General features: G+C 49.7%; 1 protein-coding gene across 2 annotated transcripts in view; it reads left to right on the top strand.

The window, feature by feature from the left end:
• Window positions 1–6,470: 6,470 nt before the first annotated feature.
• The window catches only part of NREP (neuronal regeneration related protein), a 135,974-nt gene continuing 117,730 nt past the window's right edge, over window positions 6,471–24,714 (top strand). The window contains exons 1-2 of one of the 2 annotated variants that reach the window (XM_089334773.1): window positions 6,471–6,780; window positions 9,005–9,552. The gene's annotated coding sequence lies outside the window, so the exon portion shown is untranslated. Of the gene's footprint in view, window positions 6,781–8,755; window positions 9,553–24,714 lie in introns of those variants that run through there. The other variant, XM_089334772.1, reaches the window with a different exon arrangement.

The raw sequence follows: 24,714 nt of genomic DNA, 5'->3' as shown, positions 1-24,714 counted from the left end.
GAGCATCTTTTTTCTTTGGACAATTAATTAGATGCTCAAAGTATTAAATAAGAGAAATAAGTTGAGTCTGTACAAATTAATGAACCCATGAATATAACTCCCTCCTCTCCAACAAAAGCTCAATTTTGCAATGGTCTCAGCAGAAAATAAACAGTTCACAATTTAAACAGAATTCATAGCATTATAGAAGTTTACAGAACCCCTATCTTTTCATCTCTTTTTTAACAGCAAAGATTACAGTGAGAAACCTGAATGATCAGAATGTAAGAATATTTGTGCAAAACTGCATTAAATGTTCTTACCATCTAATGGGGTAAAACCTAAGAACACATAATGACAATAATGAAGAAAGGCTACACTGAGAGTGTTTCTATTTTCAGTTTCAAACAACATGGATCATGCGATCACTAAACATTGAAGGAAACCTGGCCCCATGAGCAGCAGGAGCAACAGATGATTCGGCACTTATGCCAGCTAAGGAACGCTGACGCTGGAACATGCCAAAGTGTGTATCCACCACAGCCATCCTTCTTAAAGACTGGAAACCACTGCAGGGCTTAACACTCACTTCAATGTCTTTCACATGCAGCTAATAAAGAAACAGTAAAGTCTTTTCCTTCCCTCTCAAGGAGTGTTGCTTGCATTTCTGGCAATCCTTAAAAGAGCTGAATCATAGATTCTCTGGATTTACCTATACCAATCCATTTAACTGGAATTTGAAGCTCTTCTTCAATAAACCAGACATAGTTTTGTGCATTAACAGGCAGTTCTTTAAACGTCCTTGCATTTGATATGTCTGTGTTCCATCTTGGGAGAGTCTTATATTGAACTTCAACGTTATTTAAGACTTCTTGGTTTGTTGGGAAATGAGGTATGATTTCACCGTCTAACTTATAAGCAGCTCCAATTTTGATTTCTGTAAACATGTGCAAAATATCCAACTTGGTAAGTGCCAACGTGGTAAATCCATTGATCATATGTGCATATTTCAGTAAAACAAGGTTCAACCAGCCACACCTTCTTTTCCTTCCAGTAGTTACACCAAACTCTCTACCTCGTGTTTGTAGTAACTCAAGTTGGAGCTTTAGTTTTAAGTGAGTGCATTCAATGACAGCTTGACCCTGGGGTTAACAGGGAAGCCTGTAATATGGAGAACTGCCCAAATGTGACAGAAATCAGCAAAGGCCTTACTTGAATAAGCTGGGCCACTGTCTGTTTTTATAGATTGCAGATAACCAAGGACAGCAAAGGCTTCCAAACAATGATTTTTAACATGATGAACGGTTTCACCTGCTTGTTCAGTTGCCAAAATGACTGATGAAAAGGTACCTACTACAACATGAATAAATTTTAAACGCCCAAAACAATTTGTATGTGTAATATCCATTTGCCATAGCTGATTACTCCCGAGTTCTCTAAGAGTTACTCCCTCATTTCCCAGAGTGGGGGCCAGATTTTGACATGTGGGACACATCCCTGGAATATCTTGGGCCTGAGATTTGAAAATATGAAATTGTCATCTTAGCATAGAGGCAGGTTGGTGCAGGAATGTATGGGAGGCCCTCGCCGTTTCAGATGCTACACAATCGATTTGTCAATGGTATCATCTGCTGCATGTCGAGGACTGGCAAAGAAGTAAGAGGTCAGCCGGCACCGCAGCTCACTAGGCTAATCCTCCGCCTTGTGGCGCCGGCACACCAGGTTCTAGTCCTGGTTGGGGCGCCGGATTCTGTCCCGGTTGCCCCTCTTCCAGGCCAGCTCTCTGCTGTGGCCCGGGAGTGCAGTGGAGGATGGCCCAAGTGCTTGGGCCCTGAACCCCATGGGAGACCAGGAGACGCACCTGGCTCCTGCCATCAGATCAGCGTGGTGCACCAGCCGCAGCGTGCCGGCTGCGACGGCCATTGGAGGGTGAACCAGCGGCAAAGGAAGACCTTTCTCTCTGTCTCTCTCTCTCACTGTCCCCTCTGCCTGTCAAAAAAAAAAAAAAAAAAAGTATGAGGTCGAATATGAGGAATGAAAAAGGATGAGGTCCAGTTCTAATCAGTTGTTGAGTTTGGAAGAACAATGTAAATAGTTCTTCATCTCGTGATTCTCTTGACTTAGCTGCTCCTAGTGTTTGTACCGAATGGACCACATATCAGGAGTCAGACTATATTGCAAGATTGTGATAGTAAGCTTCATACCTGTTGAATGGTTAGTAATTCAGCTCGTTGTGCTGAGGAACAGGGAGTCTGAGTAAATTTTGTAAGGTCAGGGCCTTTCAGGCCAGCCTTCCCACTCGAGGGCCCGTCAGAAAAGAGTCTGTGCACCTGGAATAGGCTGATCTGAGTGATTTTAGGAAAAATAAAAGTAGTTTCTTGAAGAAACTTCAGAAGCTTACTTTTTGGAGGATGATTATCAAGTTGTCCTTTAAAATTTATTAAGGCTATTTGCTAAGAAATAGAATTCTGAGAAAGAGTCTCCCTTTGATATTTATCTAAGGGAACATTTATTACCTCTGGATCTTGCCCAGTAAGTTGAGTGAGACGTTTGCGTCCTTGGATCATGACTTTAGCTATAAGACCCACATATAATATAGCTGTCTTAACTTCCTGGTTAGGGAGATGGATCCATGCTACAGCACCAAATGTGGTTGTTCTTGCACAAGAACAGCCGATATTTTAGGAATAGGAAAAATGGGTGTATGCCAAAGACCTGTAGTTTCTTCAATATGTCCTGTTTTAAGTTGTTCATCAACTAATTATGTTTATGTGAGGGTTTCCCTTACTCTACCCACACAAGGTCATTATTAATCCACTGTATGGGCTCTGTGTGAATTAATGAAGAAACTTCAGTGTCCCCCTGAGAAAAATCCTCAGAATAGCCTATTACTTTTTGGCTGGGTGTCAGTAGGCTCAGGCTCTGTGACTATGTCTCCCCAGCCCTGGCCTGATGAATGACCATATCTTTTCATTATTTCCCAACCCTGGGAGCTAGGAGACATGTCGGAAGTACTTGTAAAATAAACATCCTCAGTGGTTAATTTCAGATTCATGACTGAGAGCAAGTCTCCACTCCATCAGGTGCTAGGAATATCAGCTGTACAGGGCTTAAACTAACCTGGTTCTTCAGGTCCCGCCCTCGAAAGCTCTTTTGCACTTTGACTAGAGAAGGAGGGCCTAACCCCTCAGCTTACATTCTGGAGTTATGGTTTCCCAAGCTTGTGGCCAGTCAGCACCACTTAGAACACAGACGTCTGCTCCTGTATCCGCGAGGCCTCTGGTCCTTTTTCCTTTTACCTGTATAATCGTTTGAGGTCTTCCTGAAGTAAGGGCCTGAGTCCGGCACACTTGAGAAGCACCTGAACGGTTGAAGCCTGAAATGCCACGCTCTTCAGGGTGGCTTTTCTTACTTGTTTATGAGGCAAAATTAGTAGTTATGCAGTTCTCATGCTTGGTTGTAACATATGAAGAGTATTTGATTTTGCCACTACTTCAGTCTCCCCTTGAAAACCAGCATCAGTGACTCCAAGTAGCACTTGTAAGTTCTGCATAGTGAGTCTACTTCTTCCAGTGATTAGTACAACTGCTTCTGGCAGAGGAGAGCCATATATTCCGGTGGTAATGGCTTTTATTCCTTGTTCAGAAGTTAGTACCGCTGAGACGGAGCAGGGAGAGTCCAACCCTGCACTGTCTGGGGTGGCTCTGAAGAGAGAGATGACTCCAAGCTGCAGACACCCTCGTTGGTGGATGGGGCTAGGGTGGGCCTCGATTCCTGTTTCCCGAAGGCTGAGCACTTAAAGGAGTTAGCAATTTCCCTTTTTATAGCTAAAGCATAACCCTGGAGTAGCAGAAGGCAGACGGTTCATTGTAGTTTCGAATTTTGCCTGCAATCCTTTTGAAAATGTCCTAATTTACCACAATTGAAACATTTCTCGTGGCTGGCATCCAATGTCCCTTTAAGAGCCGATGCCAATGCTGCTTGAGTATGGCCAAGTACTGCAGATACCCTGACAAACTCTAATAAAGTCTGAAATTGCTCCTGTATCTTTTATGGACACCACAGCCTTCTTACAACCTTTATTTGCATTTTCATATGCCATTTGCTTTATCAAAATTTCTGCAGCCTGATTGTGTGACCCCTGTCTCCAAACTGCCCGTGTTAAGTGATCTACATATTGAGACTATGGCTGGGTAGGGCCTGGGAGACACTGAGAAAGGACCCCTGAGGGCTGCCTTTTCCTGTTTAGTCATCCAAGCCCTTTGGGCTGCCAGGCTGTGGTGTTCATAAGGCTTGGAGCTCATAGGTTAGCCGGCGCTCTAATTCTAGATGAGGTCCTATTCCTGTTAGCATCTCAAAGGTAATTGGAATGTTATTTTTCTGATTAGCTCAAGCTTGTTCCTGACAAAAATCTCCTAAGCCAGACTTCCAAATCAAATAATCTCCTCCATCCAGTATCTTTGGCTAACACGAGCCAGTCCCACGGTGCCAACGTCATTCGACCTCTGGTTTCAGTCAGACTCATAGTGAAAGGAGCAGTAGCTCCCTCGTGCAGCACGCTATCTCCAAGAGCCTTTGGAGACTTAAAACCAAAAGTTTGGTGCAAGCGAATCATTTGACCCTCAACCTGTGGGCCAGGCTCTGTGGTTATAGGTCATCTGAGGTGGGCCTGATCTTCTGAATTAACTGATGGGAATGCAGTTGGCAGTGGGCTTGTCAGGAGAGCGAGCAAAAGGATTTGTGGAAGGGAATGAGCAGTGGGGCTGGTCTGACCAGCAGGCTCACGTAAGGGCTCCAGGATGTGTTTTATTAGAACCCGAGTATAGAAAACCGTAACCAGAAGAGAAGCTCCACTCCTGTTATCCCAACGTGCAAGATCTAAGGTCCCTTCTTCTGGGAACCAAGGACTATGCGTAATTACAGCACCTGAGAGCTCCCCCGTTTCCTTTCTCATAGTCTAGCTCCCGATTGTTGAAGCATACATTTTAATAACTGAATATCATGTTTAACTTCCTGAGATTGTTACCCGGGTTTGAACCACACTACTTGCATGCTCACGGTCATGACTCCGCCAAGCACCAAGGCTGTGGATGGCTGTCTGTAATTTCACTTTTCCTGTCTTCTCTGCTTGTAGCAGGCCCACTCTCCTGGCTGTTTGTAGTTTCACCTTTTTTCTTTTTTTTTTTTCGCTCAAAGCAGTCCTTCTTTTGGGACGCCACGTTGGGCACCACTCTGCTGTGTCCTGAAGAGGAATGAGGACATCCTTGCATAGAATGAGGAAGCAGACTCGGGTTCGAGATTCTAATGTGGGGAGGCCAGGGCACACTGTCCCCTGCCAAAGGTTGGGGCAGAAGCAGAGGCCCAGATGTTTCAGTGTTTACGGAAGAGATGTGTTTGCTTGGAAGCTAGGATTAAGAGAACAGTCATAATGTGGAGGAAGCTTTAGGGGACTGATTATTAACCGCAGCCCAGAGCATTCCTTTAGCTGCTGCGACATACGTGTCAAATGACCTTTGCCATTGTTAGCCTGACTTGACTGACTGCCTTCGCAGTCTGGCCAAGTGTGCCGTCAGCAGAATTCAGGCCGTGCCATGCGTGGTCCCTGACTTCCCTCCATGGTTCCTTCCGTCTGTTTTCTTTCAGGGATGCCTCATCTTTAAAAAATTTTGTTTTTAGAATTTTAAGATTTGTTTTCCTCTCCTTTCTAGGGATTCAGGCAATAGACAGTCTTCTGTTCATGGAACATCATCGTGAGCCAATCTCCAGAGCATTCATGATTGAAATTTGTTAGGAGCAGTGAACCAAAAAATCACATATAAGGCATGTGACAAATGTTTCTAACAGGTTTCTTTTCTGCCAGTTCTTTGCATTGGTATAATGTTTCTGCACACATAAAGCATTTTCACATGAATTATCTGTTTCTTCCCACCACTTTGTTCTCTTTAAGTGGTGTCTATTGTACTTTGGGTGAGGAATGCGAAATAAAATTTAAGATGTGGACTATGAGCCTTGTTAGGGGTTGCTCAGAGATTTGCCATGTGGATTCTGACTGGAGCTGAGTTAGGGTGTGTGGAAGGAGGGAGAGCCAGGCTGGAAACCAGCCAGGATTTCTGCAGAACCTAAGCACTGGCTGGGGGGGGAGGGGGGGCAGGATCAAAGTGCACAAACTAGAATGAGTGAGAGCACGTGAATGCGAGAGTGGATCAGAGACACAGGCAGGCCTCGGCGCAGTCAAAGCGGCCACCAGTGTTTGCAGGGTAGCCCAGAGATGGCGGTGCCATCTGCAAAGCCAGAGAGCTCAAAGGACGAGTGTGCTCCACCCAGCACACCCACCCCGACACCGGTGCCGTGAAGCGGTTGTGGAGGCCCTGAGTTCAGCGTAGGGTGATTTCATCTTGGCCCCTGCCCAAGAAAGTTTATTCCTGGAAGTCCTAGAAGGAATTCATGACGACATCATCTTCCCCTTGCAGCACGATTATGTAACTTGCATGTAATCCGGGAGGCATAGGTGAGCCTCCAGCTGACTGCCCTGAAAACTAGCCCCGGAGCTGGTATCTGCAAGAAACTTCAGCAAGGCAGAGTGCTAATCAAGTGGACATTAGGACCTGCGCTTGGGCTCCTGTTCACTGCCCCAAGGAACAACCTCCCCAGGGCACTGTTTGCTGTGGGATGACCTGATTCAAGCAGACTGGGCGGATAGAGTTGCCTGTGGGATGGCCGATATTTTTGGACTTCTCAGTGAGATTCCTGGAACCATTCTGTTTTCAGCATGGCCAGGCTTGACCTCTCGCAGCCTTACAGGTAGGGCAGGGTGGGAGAGGGGTGAGTCAGCAGGGTGCCCGGCTGTGCCTGGCTCCAGGTCCCCAGCAGAGCTGTGAGCCCGTGGGCATTGCCTTTTTAAGACCTGTCCTCCAGCTCTCGGCCCCCACGGCCTCCAACCGGCTTCCAGCCTGGCTTTCCTAATTTACCCGGCACAGCGAGAGGACATGCCGGGAGCACGGCCGCCCTGGCACGCTCTCCTCTCGGCCTCAAATGTCGCCCTTTTGCTTGGCAGAGGCATCCCATTCTGCAAGCAGCGTGCCCTTCCTGACTTTCCACCAGCTCCCTTCTGTGCAGGGAGCACGTAAGCTGTGTGCAGGATTCCCTCTGAGTAGCTGGAACGAGTGCCTGCCTAGGACGAGAAGTCCTTTCAGCCGAGGGCTGAAGTCTGCTCGGTGACTTCTTAGATAAAAGTTTTCAACGTGGCCAATTAGCGTCTGAAGTGCTCGGTGGCGCATTTCCATCAGATCTTGATAGACAGACTGGAGGCAGCAGGATCCACCCCCAGGACTCTGCAGCAGAAGGTGAAAGGGTGTGGTCTTCTCCTGACGCCATCATCCGTCCATGGCTTTCTCCCTGGCCGGCCATTCGTGCAGAGCTTTTACTTTGCTCCAGCTTTCTCAGGAGGCAGTGGGAGTGGATATGGAGGTTTCCCGAGAGGCACTGTGGTGAGAAACAGCCCGTGTACTCTTGCTGGCCGGTGCCCTGCCCTGCCAACAGGCATCGATACGTATTAAGTGCAGGGTTGGGCAAGCATTTGCAGTAGTGCTAGGGAAGAGCACTGGACCATGTAGGAAGGGAAGGGGCAAAAAGTGGACTAGGGGCACCTCACTGCAGGGAGGGAGCCGAGGGCAGGAGCAGGGCCAGGCGCCCGTGGGTCCACGAGTCCACCCTTGAGTGTCAGGAGCACCTGGAGGGCTGGTGGGAACACGGGCTGCAGGCCTGCCCTGCAGAGTGCCAGGCTCAGCCGGCCTGGCAGGGTGCATGGACATCTGCATTCTTCACCTGTCCCCGGGGTGTTGGCGCTGCTGGCTCCAGGACCTGGCTGTGACAGCCCTGGCTCCAGGAATCTTCTCATTTGTCGGTGCCCTAGCCTGTGGGTGAGCATTTTAGTCATCAGGTAGACTCGGAGAGTGAGCACTGAGTGGTCACTTTCATCTCCTTAAGAGCTGACGTCCTGAAAGCTTGGTTTTGGAAGGGACAGCCACTCGGGACAGAGGCCTTGTACTGCCTGTTGCTGCCACGTGTGGCCGGAAGGTGGACAGGAAAGCGGACGGCACTCATTTCTTCGCGGCCACCTCACAGAGGTCAGCAGGAAACAGCATGTGCACGCACTGTGTTTTCACTTCTCATGTATCTGCTGAAGTCTAACTGTGTTCCCTCCACTCTCCCGGAAGCTGCAGTCCAGGGGTGAGCAAGATGGAAGCTCGTCTTCCACACTGAGGGAAGAACTCAGGTCAAGGGACGTCTCTGGCCAGAGGAAGACAACCTAAGAATCCGCAGGTAGTTCTGATGATGGGCTGCTGCACACCCAGCAGCCTGGCACACAGCTGCGGCTGGCTGAGCCGAGTAGCAGGCGAGCCTCGTGCTAGCAGGGTTAAAGTCGCCGCAGCTGGGTTCTAGGAGGGTCAAGGGGCCTGCTCCAGGCCTCGCTGAGTGCTAAGCTGTGTGCTGCAGGTGGAAACACCTGTGTGGCGAGGTGGACGAACCACAGTGTGGCTGTAGAACCATCAGCATGGCTTGGGATCCTGTTCTCTTGTCTGCGACGTGCACCTCTTGGGCTTCCAGGGTAGCCAGTCATGCACAGTGCCCCGCGGCCCCAGAGCCTGGCCTAGCTCCCACTCGGACAAACGGCCATGCATGGTGGGCGTGCCACACGCCAGGTGCCTAGCTCCCGCTCGGACAAACAGCCATGCGTGGTGGGCGTGCCACACGCCAGGCGCCTAGCTCCCACTCGGACAAACAGCCATGCGTGGTGGGCGTGCCACACACCAGGCGCCTAGCTCCCACTCGGACAAACGGCCATGCATGGTGGGGGTGCCACACGCCAGGCGCTCCCCGCACTCCCGACCCTGCTGCGTGGGGAGCCCTGCAGGCCAGCTTCACCGCTGTGTGAGCCCGGCAGCTCTCTGTTCTGTGGATGCGGCCTGTTACCAGCTGCTTTGTCACTGGGCAGCTCTGTTTAACTGCTACGTTCTATCAACAGAAAAATCCAAGGTACAACTACAGAGATGTGCCGAAAACATACGGAAACAGCAGCAACTGCAAATTAAGAAACCCTGGAACAGAGCGACTTAAAGGCAGGACATACTGAAGCTGGCATCCAACTTAGGAAGCCACGCCGCAGAGTGGACAGCGCTGTGCTGAGAGTACGGATGACCACCTGACCCCTCAGCCCGTCCGTACAACGGGACGCCAGCAGGACGGCTGACTCAAGTTTGACATGTTCCTCCAGTGACTCCGGGCAAGTCCTCGAGCCCATTTGTGTTCTGTCCAGTTTGGACATCAGGAAACGGGCACACTGAATGTTCTGGCAGAACCCGTGTGGACGCTGTTTGGGGGTCATCAGCCATGGCTTGGGCTCGGGCAGAGCGCCTGCCTTCCAGTGAGGCCACGAGCGGGCAGTGAGGGCAGTGGGAGCAGGGTGACCCCGCCTCGCCCGAATCGGCCACCCCATGGCCTCAGAGCCCCTGGGAACCCTCAGAAGGCGGCTGTCTGGGGTGAGCGTGCGTTCCAGGAGCTTCCGCACCTGAGGTGAGTTGGCGGTGTAGCTGGCCTCTCATGTGTGTGAAGGACTGGTGTGTGGGGGAAGGGCGTCGAGCCGTGAAACAGCAGCTGGGTGCTCCGACTCTCTGTGGCCCCGAGCAAATCCCTTAACCTCTCTCTGTGTCGGCACCCTTTCCATAAAGGGTGGGGGGAAGCAGAAGTCAGCACCTCCTCGGCGCCTCCCTAGGCTGCCCGCAATGGTGTCCCCAGCAGCCCCTCCCAAGGGAGGAGGGACGGGATGGGGGGCAGGGCTCGGAGCCAGACCAGGCCCGCGTCCTCTCCAGGAGCTCCAGAGCTGGGTGGAGAAACCGGGCTCCTGGCAGGGGTCCTGACAGCTGCACGTGGTGTCCCGGCGTGCTGCACCCCTCCAGCCTGTCTGGGGGTGCGCCTTCACCAGATGCTGCCCGCAGACAAGCCTCGGGCAGAGTGGCCCGGCAGCCCCGAGGGGCGCCTCGCGTGTGGGATTAGGCTGGGCTGTTTTTACTTTTAAATAGCCATGAAGTCCGCCTCCTGCAACAGTGTCTGCCAGTCCCTGGAAGGTTCACTTGCACGTGGCTGTTCACATGAGCAGAGGACTGTTGTGGGGACGCCGGCTGCCTGTCCATCGGGGCCCTGCTGGCTGCACTTCACAGGAAGACGCGGGGGTGGGGGTCCAGGGAGCCCAGCAGGCAGTTCACCTCCGGGTCTGGAAAAATCCTGGCTGGTGGAGTGCCCTGGGAGGCGGGGCTGCCGGCCACTTGGTGAAACGGCTTGATGTTGGTGGAGAGGATGTGGAGGGCTGACCTTGATCAGTTACCACATGCTGGCAGTGGTGCTAGTGATCCCAGGGCACGTGTGTAAACTGAGGCCCAGAGAAAACATCCCCACCTACGTCCCAGATCTCAGGGGGATGGGGGTGGAGATGCCCTGCATGGACTTCATCCCAGTGCTCCGTCCAGGTGTCTGAAGCCTCCTGGAGAAGCTTAGGGACACCTGTTGGCACAGATGCGCGTGATGGCTGCCTGAGAGAAGTGCACCAGCTCCCCTGGTGGAGTCTGGTTGTTCTGTCGAGTGTGTGTGAGTGTGCATGTGCATGAGTGTGCAAGCATGTATATGTGAGTGCATATGTGAGCATGTGAGTGTGCATGTATATGAACATGTAAGCATGTATGTGTGTACATGTGTGAGCATGTATGTGTGTGAGTAGGTGTGAGCATGTATGAGTGCATGTGTATGAGCGTATAAGCATGTATGTGCGAGAGTGTATGTGCATGTGAGCATGTGCGTGTGTGTGAGTATGCAGTGTGTGAGTGTGTGCCTGTGTGAGTGTGAGTATGCAGTGTGGGAGCGAGCGTGTGCCTGTGTGAGTATGCAGTGTGTGAGTGCATGTGAGCATGTGCCTGTGTGTGAGTGCATGTGTGACCTGCGTGCAGGAGTGCAGCGGCCTCAGCGGCCGTGTCCAGGCGAGGCGGACAGGGCTGTGGCAGGCAGAGGCGCCGAGAGGAGGAGGCACACCGTGTGACACCACCCCGCCAGGCCCCGGGACCCCGCCTCCCTCCCCCTCTGGAGCTGCATGCGTGTGAGGGTACATCCTAGACGGCGCCGTGAGCGGAGGGAAGTGGCGGGGATGGAGACCTCAGGGAGCCCCTGTCTTTCTCAAGCTTTTAACATTGCTCTCCATTCATATCATGTTTTACTTATGCCAGTGAAAGTTAGAAATTGAGAGACGATTAGACATAAATAACTGATTAGAACTATTTAACCCCGTGGAATTCAGCTCTGGAAAAGTCCCCCAGAGCGTTGGAGTCACAGGACGGTGGGGCTGGAGGTCGGCGTGGTGTGCTTCGCCCGTGGGGAGACGAAGCTCAGGAGTGATCTCCGTGCGCTGCAGAGCCCTCAGCCCCAGCCCGGTGCCAGGCGCCCTGACGGGAGCTCCTGGTCAAGCGCCGCGTTGGCAGCTGAGGCCGGGCCGGGCAGGCTTGGTGTGGGCGCAGAGAGCTGCGGAGCCTTTGTGACAGCTCCCACGTGCGTTCACCAGGAAGAGGGCTTCTGGGTTTGCAGTCGCGTTTTTGGTTGGTTGGTTGGGTCGGCGGTGTGGCGGGATTTCTTTTTACTTTACTTCTTGGAGAATTAAGAGTAGGAAAAATCCTGCATTGCTTACAGTGTGTGCGGCCTCCCCAGAGGCGTCCGATCTAAACCCAGCCTGTTTCCCAGTGGCTTCCCTGGCGCTGAAAGTGGGCGTATCACCGGCTGTCCTGCATCCTCGGTGCCTTGGGAAAGGGCGGAGGCACGGTGGGCAGGAGCACCTGAGGAAGGGGCAGCTCCAGCCGTGGCCAGGCCGGCCACACCAGCCTCCTTCTGAAGCCTGCATTCGGGAAGTCTGCACAGGGAGGCGGCAGCCCCCTTGCTGCTTTCTGGCTGCCACTCTGCAGGACAAAGCTTCTTGGTGTGTTAAGAAACAAACTTTGATTGTAGTCTGTACGGAGGGACAGTGATAGTAACACAGATGCCAATTCTTGTTTCTGTTTAATCCTTTTTTTTTTTTTTTTTTTTGCAATTAACTCTTTCTGAGGGCAGTTTTAGGCTTACAGGAAAATCAAGTGAGGGACTTTCCTGCGGCAGCCTTCCCTCCAAGGGTCCCGGGTCAGGACCACGCGTCGGGGAGGTGCTCTGTTACAGTCGCCACACTAATATTGTAGGGTGGTCCATTTCTTGCACTCTGAAGATGTGCCGTGCCGTGGACCCACCGTGACAGTACCCCACAGCAGTCCCACGGTGCCCGAGTTCCCCGTGCTTCGCCTGTTCCCTCCTGTCCCCTTCCCTTCTGACCTTGGAGACCGCTCAGCTTTCTTGTGTAGTTTTGCCTTTCCCAGAATGCCATGTGGTTGAAACCATAAAGTAGAATTTTATTTATATTTTTGATTAAAAAATTTAAAAATAATTAGACATACACACAGCAGTAGTGAGAGAGAGAGCGAGAGAGCTAGAATTCCCATCTGCTGGTTCCTTCCCCAAACGCTTGCAGTAGCCAGGGCTGGACAAGAGTTGGGGATGAGACAGGAACACAAGCCAAGTCTCCCATGCGGGTGGCAGGAACCCAACTGCTTGAGCCAACACGGCTGCCTCCTAGGATCTGCACTGGTAGGAAGCTGGAGCAAGGAACCAAAAACCCAGGTTCTCTGGTGTGGGACCTGGCGAGGCTAAATGCCCACTCTGACTTTCTTTTTGAAATCAGGATTAGTGACATGAATTAACCCTTGGTGGGCATACAGTTAACGAGTCTTAACAAGGGTATCCAGCGGCTCCTCCACCATGACGACCAGGATACAGAATGCTTCCACCGCCCCAGGTAGCTCCACCGGGCCCCTTCCATTACGTTCTATACCTGCACTTAGCACCCTCACAGCACACCTCCGAGGAAGGTGCTGTTCATATACTCACTTTACAGCCAGTGCTCTGGGCACAGGGAGGCTTTCTCCAGGTCACACGGTGACTGGTGTGGGGCAGCCAGGCTTTGAGCCTTGGCCAGCTGACTCCAGAACCCGTAACCTTAATGTCTGGTTGTGGAGTCTTAATGAGCTGTTTGCAGCCCCCAGAGAGGGTGAATGCTGGTTCACGGGAGACGACGCTCTCAGAACTTCCCAGGGTTCCGGCCCCGTGCACATGGCCCCCACTGCTGGAAGTGGCTTCCCTGAGCCTTGGAGTCACTAATGGGCTGGAGCCCTATCTCGGGCCTCCCAGCTTTAGATAGGAACTTGATTCTGTGTGCCTTGCTCATAATGGGCCTTTTGTGAGTATCTTGCACTGTAGTGTGTTTGGATTCTTAAAGGAAAGGATGACAGGAACATCTGCAGGCCTCAAGACTGTGCCAGAGTCCGAGACCGGGGCCCTGGCCGGCCTGCGAAGACAGCTAGTGCACATGACGAGGCCACAGCACCACCTCGTGATAGAGCCCAAAGCCCTCTCTGGGGATATGGCTCAGCAGCAAGAGACGCTCTGTGAGAAGGTAGAAAAACCACACGCTGCTTTAGTTGCTCGCTCTGCTTCGCCCTCCTCCAGCACCGGGAGACCAGGAGAAGGGGGACTGCCCTCGACAGCAGAGTCCCCTTGAGTGACCGTGAGGACTCCTGCTTCCTGACAGACCCCGGATCTCTCGAGAATTCTGTTTCCTGCCCGAGAGCTCATGAGCAGATGGCCCAGCTTCTGTGGAAGAACTCCCTAGGAGGGACTCTTGTCTTAGTCTGCTTGTGCTTCTGTGACGCAGTCCCTGAGACTGGACAGTTGATAAAGAACAGGGCGACCTCTCACGGTGTGCGATCAAGGAGCCAGGTCTGGTGTCCAGGGAGGCCGTCTCACCGTGACCACACGCAGCAGGAGCCTGAACACAAGGTGCTCTCGTGGCAGAAGGCGGAAGGGCATGCAGGGCCGAAGCTGCCCCCAAGCCCCGCCTCCGGACCTGGAGCCCTTCACCAGGCATAACCCTCATCTTAACTACCACAGCCGGGCTGAGAGTGTAGTGGGCTCACACACTCAAATCACAGCGCTTATTTGTGTCTTACAGGGCATTGCCATTTTTTGACATTCTATTTTATTTTTAAAAATCAACTAGTAAAATTGTATATAATTTTCACATACTTTTTAAAAAAGATTATTTATCTATTTATTTGACAGAGTTACAGAGAGAGAGAGAGAAAGGTCTTCCTTCTGTTGGTTCACTCCCCAAGTGGCCACAATGGCCAGAACTGTGCCGTTCCGAAGCCAGGAGCCAGGAGCTTCCTCTTGGTCTCCCATGCGGGTGCAGGGCCCAAGGACTTGGGCCATCCTCCACTGCCTTCCCGGGCCATGGCAGAGAGCTGGACTGGAAGAGGAGCAACCGGGACTAGAACCGGTGCTCATATGGGATGCCGGCGCTGCGGACGGAGGATTAACCTAGTGTCAGTGTCAGCCCCCACATACATGTTTTGAAATACAGTGATGTTCCACCTAACAATGCTTTGGTCAATGAAGGAACCAAATACTAAAAAGGGGCTCCGTGAGATTATCCAGTGACATCAGGGACCACAGAGCTGTAGTGCAATTGCGTTACTTGTGTGTTCCCTGTGACGCCAGTGTCAAGAGACCTATGTCACTGCCTGTTAGCTAAACGTGCAACACGGAGAGTGATGTCTGTCACCTGATGTTTGATAGTGATAATGAATTCACTTGTAGCTTGTTCATGTTACCACTTGTTATACCATACTATTTGCCATTATTTTAGAGAGTACTCCTTCACCTTATAAAAAAGAGTTGTCTATGAAACGGTGGCCATGTGCTGCCAGCAGCAGCCTCATGTCTTATGTTGAGCCGGTCTCCTGCTTGCATCACTTTCCCTTGTGCTAGACTTGTCCTTGTTTTTATCCATCATGGTCTTGTGTGTGCAGAATGCACTGTTAGTGTTGTTAGTGTTTTAGCAGGAGGCCACAGTGAGGAACTGGCCTGGGAGGGGAGTTAAATGTGGCGAAGGCGGCAGAGGTGTGTAGCAGGCATGTCACAGACTTGTGTAACTTCACTGTGTGATACCTGCCCAGGGAAAGATCCTGGTGCTGCGTTTCAGGGGCACGTGGCATGTGGCATGTGGCATGGCGATGCTGTGCAGTGGCTAAATCAAGTTAATCAGCTAAGGTACTAGGTCACATAGTGATGATTTTGGTGGCAGGAACACTGTGCTAGCCTTTTAGCATTTTTCAAGAATATTACATGTTTTTACTAAAATAGTCACCAAATTTCATGATCTCTTAAACGTATTCCTCCTAGCTAACTAAACGTTCTTACCTTTTGACCAACATCTGCCCTCCATAAACTACCCTTCTACTCTCTGCGCCCTGTGTTTCCCACGACAGCACTCACCACACCAAGGTGTGGGATCAAGTGCACGTCACAGAAGAAGGGAGGAGGGAAATGTGCTGTAGATGCACAATGGGATGCTAATTCAGCCACACACGAGAAAGAAGAAAATTATCTCATTTGCCACAGCAATCAGCGAACCCAGAGGACTTTATGTTATATGAAATGAGCCAGGCTCAGAAATACACACAAGACATGATCTCACTCATGGGGGATCTGAATGGTTGAACTATATTCACTCGGGAGGGGGAGGAGGCTAAAGACAACATTAAGTCTGCAGATAATGACGGCTTGTTGTATAACCCATTGGTATGGGATAGCTTTTGCTTCCATCCAACTGAGCCTTTCCCAAGCCACAGCTAAAGTACTCAAGGAAGTTTCCAAGGGTAGATATTGGAGTGGAATCCATTGTTAAGTAACAGTGCCTGTGGAAAGGAAAACCCCTGGAAATGGGAAGGAGTATGACAAAGAGATTCTCTGGCTTGCAAATGCAGACGACTGGACAGTAACCAGGCGCTGTAGGCCAAGGACAGGAGCAGTCAGAGAGAATTCCGGTGGAGATGTTGGAGAGGCTGCCGAAGGCTCCCTGGAGCTGGGCCACGTCACAGAGGAAGAGCAGCGTTTAGGTAAGTGGATGGTACTGTGACCGTGCATAGAAGGCTCTTGATAAGTAGCTTTTGGCCAGTAAAGGAAGTAGAATCCCTATCTCACAGGTGCAGCAGTAGGCAGAGGCACAGAGGTGGGACAGAGGCAGCAGTGAGGACACAGACACACAGGCGCAGTAGCACTGGACCGTAGTGATACAGAAGGGAAGTGATATTGATAGACATCTTCCTTGTGCCAGACACTACTACAGGGTCAGCTGTTACACTCATCTCCAGCGATGGACTGCTAGCATCTGCATTTCTTCCCTGTAACTCAGCTTGAAGCAGAAGAAGGAATTTGCTACGGGCACATACCTAGTGATTGATAGATTGGTAATTCAAACTCTGTCTGTAAGCTCCATAACCCTTGTTCTTGCCCCACATCACAATCTGTCTTTGGAAATGTATTTTGGACTGATGTGACAGAGCTCAGATAACCTGTATAAGTTCTCAAAGCGGGTAAAGGGAACTGTAGTGATTTAGGACATGGTTTTTGGTGTTCTGTATTCAGGACAGACTAGCTGAGGAAACTAGCGGAAGGAGGGGCCCAGCTAAAAACAGGCTGTGTTGACTGGTGCCAACAATGGTGTTCCAGACAAATATAAACAGTATTTTAAACCAAGTAGCAGAACTTAGAGAAAGGTTATACCTAAGAGGAATGGGGGTTGGAGAGGAGTTAAGGTAAACCATAACATTTGGGGGCAGACAGTAGAAAAAAATTATACTTATTTGGAAAGAAAAGGCATGCCTGGGAAATGGAATAATGTGAGTGAGGGAAGAAGATGACAAGTTCAGTTTGGGACATGTTGATTTGGAAATGATAGCTGGAGACACAAATGGAAATCTGCAGGCATTTGAAAGTAGGAGTCTACATAAAGATCGGCTACAATATAAAAATGGAAGCCTTCTTCACTGAATAAAATCATGATTCCCCCAAAGGGGGAAGTACAGAACAGAGCCCTGACTCATACCCACAGTAGGAGACAGGAAGACAAAGAGATCCCCGGGGGGCTCCCAGATAGGGACTAACTGGAAGAGGAGATGGGTGGATGGCAGGTGATAGATAGATTACATGTATTGGGAACTTGTCATGAGGAAGAGACAGTAGACAATTTATGGAAAAAGTTCCTAGCTATCAACTAATATAATGACAGTATATTAAGATACTGGCTCAGGTTCTGTAATGAGAATCAACAATGGCAGTGTTAGGTGGCCAGAGCTGATATGGTGAATTCCCAATCAACAGAATCCTTGTCCGCCTCCGTCTTATTGCTCTGCCTCCTTACCTGGGCTTCCCTTTCCTGAGCTAAGTTCATTTCCCCATTTCCTGCACGCAGTCTCGCTCGAGCCTGCAAGAAGGAAGCAAAGAGGAGTGGGAAGGGCCCACCTCCGAGCTGCACACATCGCGCCGTCCCTTCGGCATGGATCTCGGGACCACACCTAGCTGACGGGGAAGCTTCAAATGCACGTTCTAGCGGGCCACAGCGCAGTTGCATTCTAGCTTTTTACTGTGTGACGCTGGGGGACTGCTAGCAGTCTTCCCTGTAGTTCAGAAGGGCACTGATAGTTCCGAAGGACCTTGGAATTTGACAAGCTGTTGGCTTTTACAAAAGCAAACAAACCCCAAACCTACTGAACTCTTCTTCCTGCCTGTGTCTCTGCCCTCCAGCCCATTGTCCACGCTGCCCTCAGAAGTGAATTTGTACTGCTTCAAGTGTTGGTGGCTCCTCCGCGTTTTCAGGGTGGAGTCCCAACCTCTCAAGGCAGCCAAGCTCTCCTGGCAGATCTCCCCCTACCTTTGGTGACTCACCTCTCTTCAGTCTGCGCCCTCCCCAGCCTTTCCTGCCCTACATTCCTCCCCACTCAGTTTCTTTGATTGGCTGGAAGGCAGTGACTTTTCTCCCTTACGCTTCTGAGGCCCTGAATCTCCGGTTCCTCGTTTTGGTGTGTTTCCCTCCTCTTTGCTTAGGTTCCTATTCTCTGCCTTCAGTGTATGCGTTCATGGATCTGCCAGGATTGATTTCTGTCCAGAAGCACCCTGCGTGTCACATACACAGCTTACCCAACTGTGCTTGCAGTACTCAGCTTCTCTTGAGTGGTACCTGCTCTGCGACCCAGCTCTTCGTGACTTTAACCAGAATACCTGAGAGGAGCATCCTAGGAAGGAGGAAGGCTCACTTTGCTTTGGGGTTGGGAGATTCGCCCCATGCAGGGGCAGCCCCCTTACTCTGGCACCGGATGAGGGTGGTGGGCGGTGCAATGCAGGGACACAGCGAGCCCGAGAGCGGAGGGGGAGCTCAGCCAAACGTGGGTTATACGACCAGCAGCCCTCCTGCACTGCTGCCTGCCAGGAGCGTGCTTCCAGTGACCTCCGGACCCCACTGGGCACACCCCTCGGACACCGTGACGAGTTCAGGTCTCCACTCTTAGTCCATTAACCCTTTACTGGAGACTTTGAGGACCTAGCCCCCCATCCTGGGCCGTTGCGGGATACTCGACCCTGAGCCCAGCCATCACACCCACAGAATTACCAGCCCCTCGAGGGAACTGTGCAAGCAGAGGTTAGCTCAGGGCAAGTGCAGCTGGGGAGCTCTCAGGGTGCTGCTGAAGGAAAGAAAGGCGTAACCGACGAGAGGGGCGTCCTGCCCGCACGCCCGCACGCTGCTCCTCTGCTACCTAACGAGAAACGTGTTGCTGTGCTGTCGCAGAGAACGAGCTGCTTTGACAGTGAAGGAGCATCAGGTGTGGCACTCACCCCACGTCATGGGTCATGTAAGAGATGTCACGATCCCGTCTTAGAGCTCGTCAGATTGCTTTTGGCAATCTCCATTTCAAGGGAGGAAAAATTGCCTACTGTAAAGGAAGCACCCCAACCCACTACTTAGCGGAGCTGTAAGAGCTTATTTGTGCATTACCATGGCAACCACCAGCCCAACACCGCACCATAGTGTGCTTGTCTAGACAGCACCCGGTTCATCAGCACTTCCTCCTTTGAAGACCTGGTTTTAAACAGGCAGGTGTGTATCCGAGGTGCCGCTAGGAGAGAAGAGGTGGGTAGCTGAGAGTACGGAAGACATCACAGGAGCACCTAAATCTGTAGGACTGAAATCGGCTCTAACTTGAAAGCTTTAGCGTTAGTCCGCGTTCCTCTTTTTTAAGAAAATCTTACTAAAAATGCATCCGTATGGACTGCCAACTGTGTCTAAAAATAGTTGATGTGAAAACAAGGGTCCCTAACTTTTAAATTTTATGGCTAACTAAGAATGAAAGATGTTTTTAAATTTTATTCTTTTTCTTTTCACCAATATTTGGATATAATACCAAATAGATACTCAAAACCATAAACCAGACATTTATTAGAGTTTCCGTAGTCTTTTCTTCAATGGAGGAATTTGGAAAAAACAAACCCTCAAGACAGTAATTTGTCTTGCTAAAATTCAGGGTCACAGCTTCCCCAAGGCAAGAGCACTTCATGGGATTTGTTTGGTCCTACATCTCTGGCTAGGCTGGGAGAGCCACTGCAAAAACCTTCCAGGGATATCTTTCACCGGAGACAGGCACTTAAAGGACTGATGTGCATGTCCCCTGTGAACTGATGCAGCCAGCTGTTTGGACTAGCTTACAGATATGAGTAGGAAGTTCAGATTCTCTGTGCGTGTAGTGGGCTGTGTGACGGGTCTGTGCATGCACTGTAGTCTAACTTGTTGATAAGTACCGGATCAAGCAGGGACATTTGGCCCAGGCCACACGTTCACAAAGCCCATCGTGGTTATAGAGTTAGCCTTGTTTTCAAACAAGGACATGCAAATGGAGGCTGATAGAATTAGAACCAGATGGCTATCATCCTGTGGCTTTAAACTTGGGTCTGTTGCGGGACCTACTGCTCTGCAGAATGCTGTGAGTTAGTATACTTTATAAATCTGTTTATTATTACATGGAGAGCCTATTTGTGTGTGAAAGATGTATTATTGGTTAAAAGTAGTATTTGGCACGTGCTAGATAGACGTTAATATTTGCATTCCCCCAAAACACCACCAAAGTCCTGTGCTGAAGCCTTAAGCCCTAAGTCACGGTGTTTGGAAGTGGGGCTTTGAGGGTAATTGGTGTCAGGTTAGGTCATCAGAGCACAGCCCCCATGGTAGAGTTAATGCCTTCATAAAAACAGGAAGAGGCCCAAGATCTCTGTGCACTTATTAAGAAAAGGCCGCGTGTGGGTGTAATCAGGAACGTGCCGGCGTTCTTGCTAAGATTCCCAAGTCTCCAGGACTGTGAGAAGTACATGCTTGTCATTTAAGCTGCCCAGTCTGCGGATGTCCTGTTACACCAGCCCAGACCAAGACAGTGTGTAAGAGATGAGACGTGTACCATGTCTTCATTCCAAAAACTTTTATCAGTAGCCTTGTGGAACTGAACAACTTAGGTCTTTCTCAAAGTTAGGAAGCTTCAAGGAACAGACATAGCCTTTATTAGTTTTTGGTCCTCTGAGTCTCTCTACTTTATGAAATTTGATGGATGATTAGAACATTAGTTTAATGCATAAATGAATGAAGAATATGAATAAAAAACTTTTATTTCTTATCAAGTTCTCTTATTATATACAAATACCTTGTAAATATGGCTTAGGCAGAGTTAAGCAAATGAAATACAGGGAGACAATCCAAGGAAAACATAGATTCTAGTATCATCTCATGGACTGCGAATCCAGAGGACTCTAAAATATCCCTGATTAGAAAACACTGGGGAGGAGATAAGCTTGAATTACTGAGCTGCACGGTATTCTTTAAAGACCAGAGTTCCAGGCATCACGTTCATAAAATGCCAGATAGGAGTTTCTGACAGTCCCTCCCAGAAGAACAACCACTCATGCACAACGATGCCTTAATAAGAACTGAGGAGCCAGCGCCGCAGCTTACTAGGCTAATCCTCCACCTTGCGGCGCCAGCACACCGGGTTCTAGTCCCGGTTGCCCCTCTTCCAGGCCAGCTCTCTGCTGTGGCCAGGGAGTGCAGTGGAGGATGGCCCAAGTACTTGGGCCCTGCACCCCATGGAAGACCAGGATAAGTATCTGGCTCCTGCCATCGGATCAGCGCGGTGCGCCGGCCGCAGCACGCCGGCCGCGGCGGCCATTGGAGGGTGAACCAATGGCAAAGGAAGACCTTTCTCTCTGTCTCTCTCTCTCACTGTCCACTCTGCCTGTCAAAAACAAGAAAAAAATAAGAACTGAGGAAGCCTGGGAAGAGACCAGAGCGCTGACCCAGCACAGGGATGGAGAAAACACCTGACAGGTTAGGAGGGCATTTCCTGTGACTGGGGTCACACTCCCAGAGACACCATCCATGGGAGGTAGCTACTGAGCCTCAGCCTGAATCCCAGCCCCAGGCCTGCCTCAGTGAGCCCTCATTCAGACTGGCTTCCCAGAAAGCACTGGACGTCTCCCTGGGGCTCCAGCTCCAATCCTGTACCAGAACAAGGTCAGCCCACGTGGCCTCAGGATCCAGGTCAACCCAGCTGCCATGTTACCTCCATGGACCAAGGCCTCAGGCTGGCCTCCATAGACCAAGGCTCTAGCCTCGGACAAGCAGACCCAGTCATGAGGCCCACTGTAGCTGGCCTGGACACCGAGCCCCTTGGCCTGAGAACACCAGCGAGGCCCCCGCTTCCTCCTCCAGTACCATTAGCCAGCAGTCCTAAGGTCTGACTAAATCAGGGGAGAGCCCTCCCCGCCAAGGCCAATCTGTAAAGAATGGAAAAGGAGCTTCTTTCTTCAAATGCCCAGACAGCAGCACAGAGCCACAAAGATCATGAATTATCCGGATCATGAGTGACACCAGCAAAGGGAAGAACAAAGCACCGGGGATGGTGTTGTGGCTCAGTGGGTTAAACCACTGCCCGGGATGTCCACATCCCTCATCAGAGTGCCGGTTCAGGTCCTGATGCCTCTGCCCTGATCTAACTTCCTGCCCACGTGCCTGGGAAGAGCAGGTAACAGCTCAGGTACTTGAGTCCCTGCCACCCATGTAGGGGAGATGCTTGGAGTTCTTGCTCCCAGCAGCAGCCTGGCCCAACCCTGGCTGTTGTAGTCTTTTGGGGAGTGAACCAGCAGAAGGAAGATCCTCTCTCTCTCGCTCTCTCTGCTTTTCAACTCGATAAAGCTTTTGAAAAATCAAATGTTAAAAAAAATAAAAACAGTAACTGACCTTGCAGAAATGGAGATGTATGAACTGCCTGACGAAGAATTCAAAATGATCATCTTAAAGGTCAGTGAGCCACAAGGGCACACACAGACACTAGATAAAGCCAGGAAATAGCACACATGCAACACTAGAAGTTGGAGGACTTCAGACTTAAAAAAGAGGTCACCAGAAAGTCTGGTGCACACTGTAGGAGTGTCGCCCTTCAACGGCAGACTAAATGAAGCAGAAGAAAGAAGCAACACACTTGAAGTGCAAGTCTGAAATGATCTAGTTGGAAACAAAAAGGAAAAATGAACAAACAAAATGAAGAAAGTCTGTGGGACTTCAGGGGCACCCTCAGGTGAACTGGTTTGTGCCCTCTGGAGGTCCTAGAAGGAGCCTGTAGAAAGGGGAGCAGTCAGCTCCCCAGATCCGCAGAGAGGGGTGAACTCCAGACCCCGGATGTTTGCCCAAGGACAGCAAATAGATTAAACAAGAAGACGTCTTCCTCGAGACGAGACAAATGATAATCAGGTCCTCAAAACTCAACAAATTTTGGCTGCAGCAAAAGTAAGACAACTTGTCACATACTAGGGAACTTCATAAAAATAATATTGGTGCAGGTCAAGGAACAGTTCCAAGTACTGAAAGGACAACCAGCCAAGGATGCTATCCATGGAAAAGTTACCCAGAACTCAGGAAAAGATAGACTTTCCTGGACAGACAGAAGCTAACGGCAGCAGAGTGGTGACTGTGTGTGGCAGGGGGAAGGGGCTCATCACCACTAGACCTGCCTTACAGAAAACACTCGAGAGGTTCCTTCAAATTGAAAAGAAAGGGTGGGGCTGGGGCTGTGGCATAGCGGGTAAAGCCACTGCCTGCAGTGTCTGCATCCCATATGGGTGCCGGTTCGAGACCCAACTGCTCCACTTCTGATCCAGCTCTCTGCTATGGCCTGGGAAAGTGGTAGAAGATGGCCCAAGTCCTTGGCCCCTCCACCCATGTGGGATCTCTGGAAGAAGCTCCTGGCTCCTGGCTTTGGATCAGTACAGCTCTGGCCATTGTGGCCAATTGGGCAGTGAACCATGGATGGAAGACCTGTCTCTCTCCCTGTCTCTCTGCCTCTCCTTCTCTCTCTGTGTGTAATTCTGACTTTCAAAAATAAATAAATCTTAAAAAAAGAAAGGAAAGGGTACTTCTAATAGTGTAAAAATATGGAAGTATAAGACTCAATGTAAAGGTAAAAATATAGTCAAATTAAAAGCATCTTAATATTGTAATATGAAAAAAATGTGATAGTGTTAAATCAATTTCAACTCTAGTAAAATTTAAAAGACAAAATATTAAAATTAACTGAAATAATTTGTTAATGTATATACAAAATAAAAAGACAAATTATGACATAATAATATACACTGTGGGGCAGAAGTTAAAATAGAGTTTTTGTATGTTATGTTCAAGTTAAGCCATTGTCAGCTTAAAATAAACAACTAAAATATATCTGTAGGATGTTCCTGTAAACCCAAGGTAACTGCAAAGAATAAAGCTAGACACAAAAAGTAAAGTGGAAACACAAAAGCAAAAAGACAGGAATCAAAGCATACCACTGCAAAACCATCAATGACAAAGGAAGACAGCAAGAGAGGAAGGAGCAATGACAATCAGAAAACAAGGGACAAAATGGCAATAGCGAGCTGCTACTTATCAGTAAGTAATTTAAATACAGATGGATTTGGAAATCAATAACTGGAGGGAACATGAACACACAAGGATATGGAAACTAGAACACCCATTCTTTTTTTAAAAAAAAGATTTTATCTATTTATTTGAGAGGTAGAGTTACAGAGGGAAAGACAGAGAGACAGAGAGAATCTTCCATCTGCTGGTTCACCCCCGAAATGGCCACAACAACTGGCTGATCCAGAGCCAGGACCTTCTTCCAGGTCTCCCACACCGGTGAGTGGCCAGAGCACTTGGGTCATCTTCCTCTGCTTTCGCATATCATAGCAGAGAGCTGGATCAGAAGAGGAGCAGCCCAGCTGGGATATATGGGATGCTGGTGCTACAGGTGAAAGTCCAGCCTACTACGCTGGCCCCAACCATACTCTCTTGATCAACCAGTGCGTCAAAGAAGAAATAAAAAACAACAAAAATTAAATTTTAGATTAAATGGACATACCACATGTCCAAACTCCTGGGACATAACAAAAGAAAATCTAGGAGGAGCTTAGGGTGATGAATGCATACATTAAGAAAAAGGAAAATGTCAGACAAATAAGCCAATTATATACCTCAAGGAACTAGAAGCACAAACTCAGCTCAAAGTTAACAGAAGGAAAGAAATGAGAATATCAGAGCATAAATAAAAAAATTTGATACTGGAAAAATAAGAAGGTCAATGCAACTATCAGGATTATTTTTTAAAAAACAAGATAAACAGAATTGACATATCTTTAGGTAGACTAATTTAG

Source organism: Oryctolagus cuniculus, chromosome 6 (assembly GCF_051225735.1).
Source record: "Oryctolagus cuniculus isolate XC-2025 breed Fujian yellow rabbit chromosome 6, ASM5122573v1, whole genome shotgun sequence".
Lineage (NCBI taxonomy): Eukaryota > Metazoa > Chordata > Mammalia > Lagomorpha > Leporidae > Oryctolagus > Oryctolagus cuniculus.
This window is presented reverse-complemented; position numbering and strand designations above follow the sequence as displayed.